This window comes from Podarcis bocagei, assembly GCF_964188305.1.
Source record: "Podarcis bocagei genome assembly, chromosome: 8".
In the NCBI taxonomy this organism is placed as follows: Eukaryota; Metazoa; Chordata; class Lepidosauria; order Squamata; family Lacertidae; genus Podarcis; species Podarcis bocagei.
Window position 1 is genome coordinate 53,108,916 of NC_138133.1, and position 10,764 is coordinate 53,119,679.

The 10,764-nt window shown below is 43.9% G+C and overlaps 1 long non-coding RNA gene across 1 annotated transcript; it reads right to left on the reverse strand.

Moving 5' to 3' along the window:
• Nucleotides 1-570: 570 nt before the first annotated feature.
• Nucleotides 571-10,551, reverse strand: LOC308593219. The gene is made up of 2 exons (XR_014010862.1): nucleotides 10,499-10,551; nucleotides 571-1,440 (listed from the first exon to the last, which is right to left on the reverse strand). It is a non-coding gene; the product is annotated as an uncharacterized lncRNA (long non-coding RNA).
• Between the last annotated feature and the right edge of the window lie 213 nt (nucleotides 10,552-10,764).

Below are 10,764 nucleotides of genomic sequence, written 5' to 3' on the forward strand. Positions count from 1 at the left end.
TTCTATATTTTTAAAACCTTCATACCATTCCTTTTTCAGTTGCTGTTTGCAATCCACCTCTGCTTATTCCTGTTGTTTCCTACACTATGCATCAGTAAGGGACAGGGCTTCCTCATGCATTTTAATTTTTCACTCATAATGTTAATTTGATTTCGCTGTTGAAAAAAGATATTAAGCAGTCATTCTCCTTCCTGCCCCTTTATCCATCATCTGAAGTAGACATAGGGGAACTGTGTAATGCTCCCAAGGGAGGCATATCAAGGTTTGTTGAATTGTTAGGCTTGGGCATAAAAATGTGCTGTTGTTTTCTGTCGTGCACACACCAGGGTCATTGTTAGAGACATAGTAAGGTAGTATTTATGTAATCCAAACAAGCTCCAGGATCCTAGCGACATCTGAAAGAGAACAACCAAGGCACCAGCTCTCCTGGGATATTTTTTTTTAAACCTCCGTTCTGCAAGTCATATACAATGATCAAAATGCCTTCTACTACCATTGTCTGTGAATGTCATGATGTAGCACCCTGCTTGTGGTTAACGCTTAGCTGGAATGAAATATTCAACGCAGCAATAGAGAAATTAAAATAATTATTTATTTGTCAGACAAATAAATGAGAGGCACAGTGGTATATGGTTACCAAGCTCTGGCCTGGCCTCCTGCCATTATGGCCAGCACTTATATTCCCTTAATCCAGCCCCCTTTGCTCCTCCTTGGGCTGCCTCTGTCCAATCAGCCTGGTTGGATTTCCTATTGGCTGATTGCTATATCCAATCCTAAAAGATACACCCACATCCTCCTGTCCTTATAAGGAACACAAACAGCTATATATTGTTACATCTATAAATGACAAATAAGTAGTAATATATCTTACATGTGTCTCAACAAGGAATCTTAATTACCAGCTCACCTCTTGCCCTCCCTGCCCTATTGCCTTTTAAAACAAATGGTTAATCTTAAATTTTTATCTTAAACATATGTCAAGGATCTTGAGTTTCACATCAACATTGAAAGATATCCTTCATTTGAAGGTTTCTAAACAAATGTTCTGACAGCTAATATATCTGGACAGCATTTGATGGCGTCTTCTTGTCTGGCAAGAGGCTGAGCTCAATGGCCCCTGTAGTCTATTCCAACTCTAGGACTCTATGATTCTATGAAATAAGAATCTAACATCTAAATTTGTTACTTTCTAAATCCTTTGCATAGTTACATTTAAGCCAATATATTTAAGCTAATATATTTCATACATTATCATAGGTAACCTTTTAAAAGGAATAAGGCCTTTTTAAAGTAGAGAGAGAAAGAGAAAAAAAGAAGAACTCAGTTTAAAACAGTTTCAGAAGAAGGCTCTTCAGTTTACATCCCCCCCCCCTTCAGCAAGCTGCTTTTCCCATTATCTGTTTAAGGAAGAAACAGCTTTAAAAAGACTTCCCAAAAAGCCTCTCTTTCTCTGTCAGCTCAAGGTTTAAAAGAGGCCCATGGTATCATTTTACTATTTGCCCATTCCTAATTATTTATCTCTGCCTTTGTTATCTTCTGTAACATGTAGGGTCAATGTCCTGCTCTTAGTCTGTATTTTCAGCTTTTACGACTTTGAGAATTGTTTTCTGCTATCAATCAAGGGGCCCCTTGTCTTAGGAGAATGGCCAAGGTTTTCTCTGCCTGGCATGAAACATTTGAAAATTAAGCCCTCTTTAATATACAAGTCCTGATCAAACATTAATAAAATGCAGGCTTATGCCTGATGCCTCATTCCCCCCTTTCAAGCTCAAGGACCTTCATCCCAAGTGTCCTTGATAGCTTGACCTTCATCATGTTCCTGAGGTAAAGCTCTGTATAGGGCCATGATATGAGGTAGAGTTTCATTTGAAACCATCTTGCTAATTGTACTTCTAAAACATGAAATGATACATGGCATCATACATAAAACCATTACCACTACTGTCAAGAAAAACAAGCAAGACAATAGTATCCCTTTGAGTCCTGTGACATTAGGTAACCAATTGGTGAGCCATCCCATATCCCATCCTTCCCATGTTTGTACTGGGACATGTGCTATATTCTCCATCTTTGTGGCCAACACACGGATTGCCTCACCATTATCTGAAATGTTAAAGCAACAGGCATTCCCTGTCAAGTTCAAGACTCCACATAGGCCTCCCTGCTTGGCAAGTACATAATCCATTCCCATTTTCAGCTGCAAAATGGCGGCTCTACTTTCATCCAACTGTTGTGCAATAAGTCTCAAACTCTTGGCCGTTGCATTGGTTACAAGTTCCACTACTGCTTGCAATCGAATTATTCTGTTTAGATTATAAATAGGATCCCGTGCCCCTTGTATGAGCTCACCAGGATTCCAGGAGGCAGGATCATAATAGGCTATAATGCGCTCTGGTGGCCAATCATCAGTACCGCTCCAACTTTGGGTACTTCCTCCTGCTATATGAGAAATATCAGCGTTTCTTCGTGTACGCTTGGGCAAATTAGTGGGCATAATCCACATTGGTGGTAATACCCATCCCAGAAAACAAGTCCCACTCCATTTGGAGGGGAGTTTCTTGTATGCCCATTCTCCACATATCCACCACAACCATCGGGTCTGAGGTCTTTGGTACGTGGAGTACAGAAGGCGAAATAGCAAAAGAGGTAGAGAGTTCACAGTGCAGTATGTTAGATTGCCTTTTTCTGTCACAGTTATGTTCCATACCACTTTCCATGCATGAATAAAAGGAGGTGCACAGGGCAAGGCATCCCGAGTTCGATAGGTAGTATCGTGTGCCCAGGTATTCTTAATATTATCCCAAGTATAGTGACAATGAGAAGAGCCTATCATGGTAGAATCAGCTGCATTTGATGATCTATGTACACAGAATTCCCCTTGTACAGGTATAACTCGTAATGGTTTAGTTGAGTTCCATCCGGGGAAATTCTGTACTTCTGTTTGTTGTGGTATTTCGCTTACCATACCAATGGCATCTAATGGTATCGGTAATAAGGGCATACCTCCCTCTGAATCATCTGGCCCGAGAGAGCAAACAAGGCAATTGGTCCTATTTGCAACATTGGCTACCATTTCAGCTAAACCTACCCACATATTGTGGTCATGGTGGAATCCATATTTAGTCAATTTGGCCAGATTCAAGGACCCTTCCCCTTCCCAAGGGATCAGGATTAATAGAATCATGTTGATGTCTAGCATATGCATTCCTCCCACAAAAGATTACCTTATAGTGATAGCAAATAAATATTAGTCCCAATATAATTCCCCCAGTGACAGAAATGGGGAACCACCAAGACCAAAACATATATCCCGAGGATCCCCAATGAGTAATATCTCTGATAATTGTTCCACAAGGAGGTGGGCAGTCAATTAATTGTGGGGCAGTCAATCAATTGTATAAGAGAATCTTTCCTTTCACAATCGCTGGTTCAGATGCTCCTCAAGCTTCAGGCGTGCGCAGGTCAGCCAGCTTCCAGGTTGTGGCTGCAGCAGGCCGGTCGTCTAATGTTGCCCGTGACCTAGCCCGTTCCCGGTAGGGCTAGATACAGGGGTTTTTGGAGAGAGTCAGTTTAAGAGGATTAGAGGGGTCACCTTTGCACGTCCAACTGCCTTCGGACTTCTTCAAACGGGAGTGATGAATCCAGGGGGTCACCTCAGCTACCTTCACCGCTGTTGGAGTAGAGAGCAAGACGGTGTAAGGTCCACGCCACTTAGGTGCAAGTGGATCACGTTTCCACTCTTTCACCCATACGCTATCGCCAGCCTGGAACTGATGAATCGGCTCGGCAATGCTGCACGGCGTACGCTCGAGGGCCCACCTGTTAAGAGAAACAAAAACACGGGAGAGAGATTGCACTTGTCCCTGTGTCACATGGTCTCCTATTTGTTTAAGATCAGCTGAAATATCCTGAACAAAGGAGGGCGGTCTCCCATACAGGAGCTCAAAAGGTGACAACTTAAGTCTTTTTGTGGGTGCACACCGAACACGAAACAGTGTTATGGGTAACACATCTACCCATCCCAATCCCGTTTCCTGGGTTAATTTTGCCAATTGGGTTTTCAGAGTCCGATTCATTCTTTCAGTTTTCCCTGAACTCTGAGGCCTATAGGCTGCATGCAGTCTCCATTTCACTTGTAGGACTCGACATACTTCTTGTACTACTTGATCAATGAACGCTGGCCCATTGTCACTTCCAATGCATCTAGGTAATCCAAACCTCGGGATCAATTCAGTGAGGAGTCTCTTAGTTACCTCTCGTGCCTTTTCAGTTCGGGTGGGAAAAGCTTCAACCCATCCGGTAAGAGTATCTACAAACACAAGGAGATACTTGAATCCCTTAGAAGGGACCAGCTCTGTGAAGTCCACAATTAGGCTTTCCATGGGGACATATCCCACATGTTGGATTCCAGGAGGTTGTACCGGTCCCTGCCTGGGATTGTTTTTAGCACAAAGAACACATTTCTGTGAAATGCAAGTTGCTAATTGTGATAGATTAATAATATACAACTTCCGACTGAGATTCTCTCTGGTTGCAGTACCGCCAAGGTGAGTAGATTCATGATAATTTCTTACAATTGTGCCTGCTAGATGATGAGGTACATAAATCCTATTGTCTGGCAGGATCATCCAACCGTCCTTCACAACTGCTCCTTCCTGTTCAGCCCACTTCCTCTCTTCTGGGGTATAGTGAGGTTTAACTTCTTCTGGAACTACCTCTGGTATGAGGGCTGCTATAAATCCTCCCACAGGCTTTTGGGCTGCCTCTCGAGCTGCTTTGTCAGCAGCATGATTTCCTCTGGTTATTGGATCCCTTCCTCGTCCATGACCTTTGCAGTGCATTACAGCAATCTGTTCTGGAGCCCATACTGCTTCTAACAGGATTTCTACTTCAGGTCCATATTTCAAGGCCTTCCCGTGGGCTCCTATTAGACCTCTTTCTTTCCATAGAGCACCATGTGCATGCAGGGTTAAGAAGGCATATTTAGAATCAGTATAGATGTTTGCCTTACATCCGGCTGCCAATTGCAGAGCTCTAGTTAAACCTATAAGTTCAGCTTTTTGTGCCGAGGTGCCAGCAGGCAAAGCTTCAGCTTCCACAACTTCCTCATTGGTGACCACAGCATATCCTGCTCGTCTGGCACCTTCATGCAGGTAACTGCTACCATCAGTATAATATACAACATCTGGATTTTTCAATGGTTCATCTTTCAGATCGGGTCTACTGGAATAAACTTCATCCATTATTTGGAGACAATCATGTGATTCTTCATCATCTACCTCTGGTAGGGGCAGCAAAGTCGCTGGATTGAGCATATTCACTACTCGTAGATGAATCCTGGGATTTTCACACAATAGGCCTTGGTACCTAGCCATCCTTGGGTTCGTTAGCCAATAACTACCCTTATATTCCATGAGTGTCAGAACAGCATGAGGTACATTCACATACATCGTCTGGCCGAAGGTAAATTTATCAGCTTCTTTGACAAGGCTTGCAGTGGCCGCTACTGCCCTTAGGCATGGAGGCCATCCTTTTGCTACTGAGTCCAATTGTTTTGACAAATAAGCTACTGGACGGTTCCAACTTCCTAATCTCTGGGTCAGGACTGCCGCTGCAATCCCATTCTGTTCATGTACATACAGCTGAAAGGGTTTTTCCGAATTAGGCAGTCCAAGGGCTGGGGCCTCCATAAGTCGTTGTTTGATAACTAAAAAGGCTTGTTGCTGCTCAGGTCCCCATACGAATGGGTCCTTTTCTGCACCTCGAGTGCTTTCATGTAAGGGTTTGGCCAGACTGCTGAAATCAGGTATCCATAGTCTACAAAACCCTGCTGTTCCCAGGAATCCTCTGAGTTGTTTCCTTGTGGTAGGTTCCTTGATAAGGCAAATAGCTTCTTTCCTCTCTGGCCTCAATGCTCGTTGTTGGTGTGAGATGTCAAAGCCCAAATATTTGACCTTTTCTAAACATATCTGTGCCTTTTTCTGGGAAACTCGGTAGCCAGCTTGCCAGAGCAAGTGGAGCAGTTCCTCTGTACCTTCTTTACAGGTCTCAAAATCCTTTGCTGCTAGTATAAGGTCATCTACATATTGCAGAACCACCTTTTCTCCAGGTATTGAGGGGTAACTTGTTAGATCCTTCGCCAAGGCAGTGCCAAATAAAGTTGGGGAATTTTTGAATCCCTGGGGCAATCTCGTCCAGGTTAGCTGGCCTTTTGTTCCTGTTAAAGGGTCTTCCCACTGGAAGGCAAATATAGGTTGGCTCTGTGGTGCCAGCCGGCAACAGAAGAATGCATCTTTCAAGTCCAATACAGTAAAAAATGTTGCTTCTGGTGGGATCAAACTCAGCAGGGTGTATGGGTTTGGTACATTTGGGTGCAAGGTCTCGATAGCCTGGTTTACGAGCCTCAAGTCCTGCACTGGCCTGTATTCATCTGTCCCAGGTTTTCGAACAGGCAAAAGGGGTGTGTTCCATTCTGATTGGCAGGGCTTAAGCAGACCATATTTTAATAGGCGGTCCAAATGTTTCTGGATGCCCTCTGCTGCTCGCCGGGGTAAAGGATATTGCTTTACAGATACAGGGGTAGCCATAGGTTTTAAGGTTACTACAATTGGAGCTATATTCTTGGCCATTCCTGGTGGGCTATTTTCGGCCCATACTCCTGGTGGCACCTGTAGAGTTTGGAGGAGCTTGTTTAACTCTGTATCCAATGTGGGTTGGACTTGCAGGGCTGACATTAGGCGCCATGATTGTTCCTTAGGTACTGAGAGGGAAATTATTCCTGCTGCCTTTGATGGCAATTTCATTTCTGGACCTCGAGGAGTGAAGGTGATTTGGGCCTGCAATTTGGACAGCATATCTCTACCTAAGAGAGGTATTGGACACTCAGGTATATACAAAAACTGATGGGTTAAACGATGTCCCCCAATCTGGCATTCCAAAGGTTGGAGGAAAGACCTCTTAGCTGACTGACCAGTGGCACTTTTAATGACTACACTTTTGGATGCCTTTTTCTGCAATAGTTCTGGGAGTACTGAGTATTCAGCCCCAGTATCAATCATAAAGTCTATTAAATGGCTTCCTAATTGGATCGTGACCGTGGGCTCCTGGAAGCCTAACTTTATGGAGTCCGGTCTTTCCTAGTCTTGGGTAAAATCCTCCTCTGCCAGTCCAATGACATTGTCCCTACTCCGTCCTTGTCCAGGTCTCTGATATCTTCCATCTCGGATCATTCCCCGTCCCCGTCCCTGGTTTCTTGGGCCGGAGCCTGGGCCTGGGCCTGGGCCTGGGCGTACTTCTTCCAACCTCAGGGGTTCAGGACACTCCCGCTTCCAATGACCCTCCTTCTTGCAATTTGCACATTGATTCCTTCCCAGTGGTGGATTCCTTCCCCGCCCTCTTCCTCCATTTAAGGGGCGGTAGTCTTGCTTCACTGCTGTGGCTAGCATTACCATCTTTTCCTTCTGCCACTTCTTCTTCTCTTGTTTCTCAGCCTCATCCCTATTCCGATAAACTCGGCGTGCAATGGCCATAATTTGGCTCATCAGCATCCCTTCCCATCCTTCGGATTTCTGAATTTTCTTACGAATGTCAGAAGCGCACTGGGCCACAAATGTAGCAGTAATCATTCTGCTGTTTTCAGGGGCTTCAGGGTCAAAAGGAGTCCATATACGATAGGCTTCTTGCAGCCTCTCTAAAAAGTCTCCTGGACTCTCATTTGGTTTCTGTTCTACTTCTGAGACTTTAGACATATTAGTGGGCTTCTGGCATGCCCTGCGGATACCTTGCACAAGCGTCTGGCGGTAGGTGGTAAGTCTGGCCAGGTGAATTACATTGTTTGGATCCCAATTAGGATCTTCCAAGGGAAAGTTGTCTTGGAGATGACGGTCAATATTATAAATATTTCCCACTCTGGCCTGCTCACGCAAATATATCTGTGCCTTTTCAATTATGTCTCTCCTTTCCTCAGTGGTGAACAGAGTATTCAGGAGCTGGCGGCAATCTGTCCAAGTAGGACTATGAGTATTTATTATTGAAGTCACCAAGTCCATCATAGCCTGAGGTTTTTCTGCAAAAGATGGGGTGTGTGTTTTCCAATTCATCAGATCTGTAGTCGTGAATGGAATATATTGCAGGGTCGAAGTTCGAGGTGGCCGTGGTCCGAGTTGCCCGTTAACCAGCACAGGCTCCTCAAGTGCATCAAATACTCTTCTGAGAGGGGCTACTACGTGATCTTTCTCTTCGCCTTGCTCTAGGGGCCTCAAATCATAGGGGATGGTATTTGTCCCAAGGCGTTCTTTTAGCAGCTTTATACGCCTGGCTGTATTGCTTGCTGACCGATTAAGGTCTCCCTGTAACTTCTGTAATAATTCTCTAGGACTTGGATGTACAGGGGTTTGGGGTAGGCAATCAGTTGTTTCACTAAAAGAGACTGTAGATGGAGTTCTACTGGGACTCACAGATGGAATAACCACTTCTGCTTGGGCTTTATTATAGGCCTCCAATGCCTCCTGAAGATATTTATCATAATCTATCAAGGAATCAAGTTCTGTGACTCCAGCCCCATTATTCATTCCACTTTCTTGCCTTGGGGTTACAACTGGTGGAGTGTTTGGATTTGGCTCCCTTCGATGTGGAGCATAAGGTGGAGGTGGAAGCAGCTCTTCCTCTGGTCCCTCAAAAATGGGTTTGAGTTTATTTGGCAAGATTCCTTTCCTAGCTTCGGCTTTTACAGCCAATAATTTGCATCGTTGGACTTTGCATTCCCTTATCCATGGAGGATTTTTATTTAATGTGCTCAGCCAGGAATCTATATATGAAAATTGTTCTGGGCACCCTCCAATTTCTTTGGCGATGTTAGACCAAAGTTTGCTTACTAAATTTATATCAAAGGTTCCTTGAGATGGCCATTCAGTATTTTGCTTCGGCCACTCTAATTCACATAACGTTCTCAGGCGCTCTGGCGTCATTTTGACTCCATACGCCCCTGAGAAGGCTTTCTTAAAATTATTTAACATACATTCAAGAGGTGTATTTTCCCCTTTTGAACCCCCAACTCCCATTGTATGGCCCTGTGAAGTATCCACTCAGTCACTCACACACACGCTTCGTGGGTTTCCTTGCCTGGTGAAGTCGCCTTACCAGGAACCGAAGTACTGCCCACTCCACACTCAGGTCAGCTACAGATTGCTCTGTACTTTCTCACACATACAATGCGCTAGATACTTCACCACACACTACCTCCCATTCTTCCCTTTTCCCCCACCAGATCACCATCTGATGTATCCAACCACCTAGCGTACTCAGTTCCCACTTACTGAGACGCAGAAGTTTGATCAAGACTTCTCTTCCTCCCAATTAATTGGAGGGCCAAAAATCCCTTTGTGCACTTACCCCTGGTTGGTTCCGTTTCCCCCCGGTCCGTCGCCGCCAGTGAGCAGGGTATCAGACAGACGAGACTTCTGCGTTCCCCCTGGAAAAATTTACCAGTGCGCGCTTGGGTAAGCAGTTTAAAGATCCTCTCTCTTGTACCCTGCTCAGTAGAGCGAAGGGGCTGCGTTCCAGCAGACCACTTATCCGAGTCACAGGAGCACCATAAAATGTAGCACCCTGCTTGTGGTTAACGCTTAGCTGGAATGAAATATTCAACGCAGCAATAGAGAAATTAAAATAATTATTTATTTGTCAGACAAATAAATGAGAGGCACAGTGGTATATGGTTACCAAGCTCTGGCCTGGCCTCCTGCCATTATGGCCAGCACTTATATTCCCTTAATCCAGCCCCCTTTGCTCCTCCTTGGGCTGCCTCTGTCCAATCAGCCTGGTTGGATTTCCTATTGGCTGATTGCTATATCCAATCCTAAAAGATACACCCACATCCTCCTGTCCTTATAAGGAACACAAACAGCTATATATTGTTACATCTATAAATGACAAATAAGTAGTAATATATCTTACATGTGTCTCAACAAGGAATCTTAATTACCAGCTCACCTCTTGCCCTCCCTGCCCTATTGCCTTTTAAAACAAATGGTTAATCTTAAATTTTTATCTTAAACATATGTCAAGGATCTTGAGTTTCACATCAACATTGAAAGATATCCTTCATTTGAAGGTTTCTAAACAAATGTTCTGACAGCTAATATATCTGGACAGCATTTGATGGCGTCTTCTTGTCTGGCAAGAGGCTGAGCTCAATGGCCCCTGTAGTCTATTCCAACTCTAGGACTCTATGATTCTATGAAATAAGAATCTAACATCTAAATTTGTTACTTTCTAAATCCTTTGCATAGTTACATTTAAGCCAATATATTTAAGCTAATATATTTCATACATTATCATAGGTAACCTTTTAAAAGGAATAAGGCCTTTTTAAAGTAGAGAGAGAAAGAGAAAAAAAGAAGAACTCAGTTTAAAACAGTTTCAGAAGAAGGCTCTTCAGTTTACATCCCCCCCCCCCTTCAGCAAGCTGCTTTTCCCATTATCTGTTTAAGGAAGAAACAGCTTTAAAAAGACTTCCCAAAAAGCCTCTCTTTCTCTGTCAGCTCAAGGTTTAAAAGAGGCCCATGGTATCATTTTACTATTTGCCCATTCCTAATTATTTATCTCTGCCTTTGTTATCTTCTGTAACATGTAGGGTCAATGTCCTGCTCTTAGTCTGTATTTTCAGCTTTTACGACTTTGAGAATTGTTTTCTGCTATCAATCAAGGGGCCCCTTGTCTTAGGAGAATGGCCAAGGTTTTCTCTGCCTGGCATGAAACATTTGA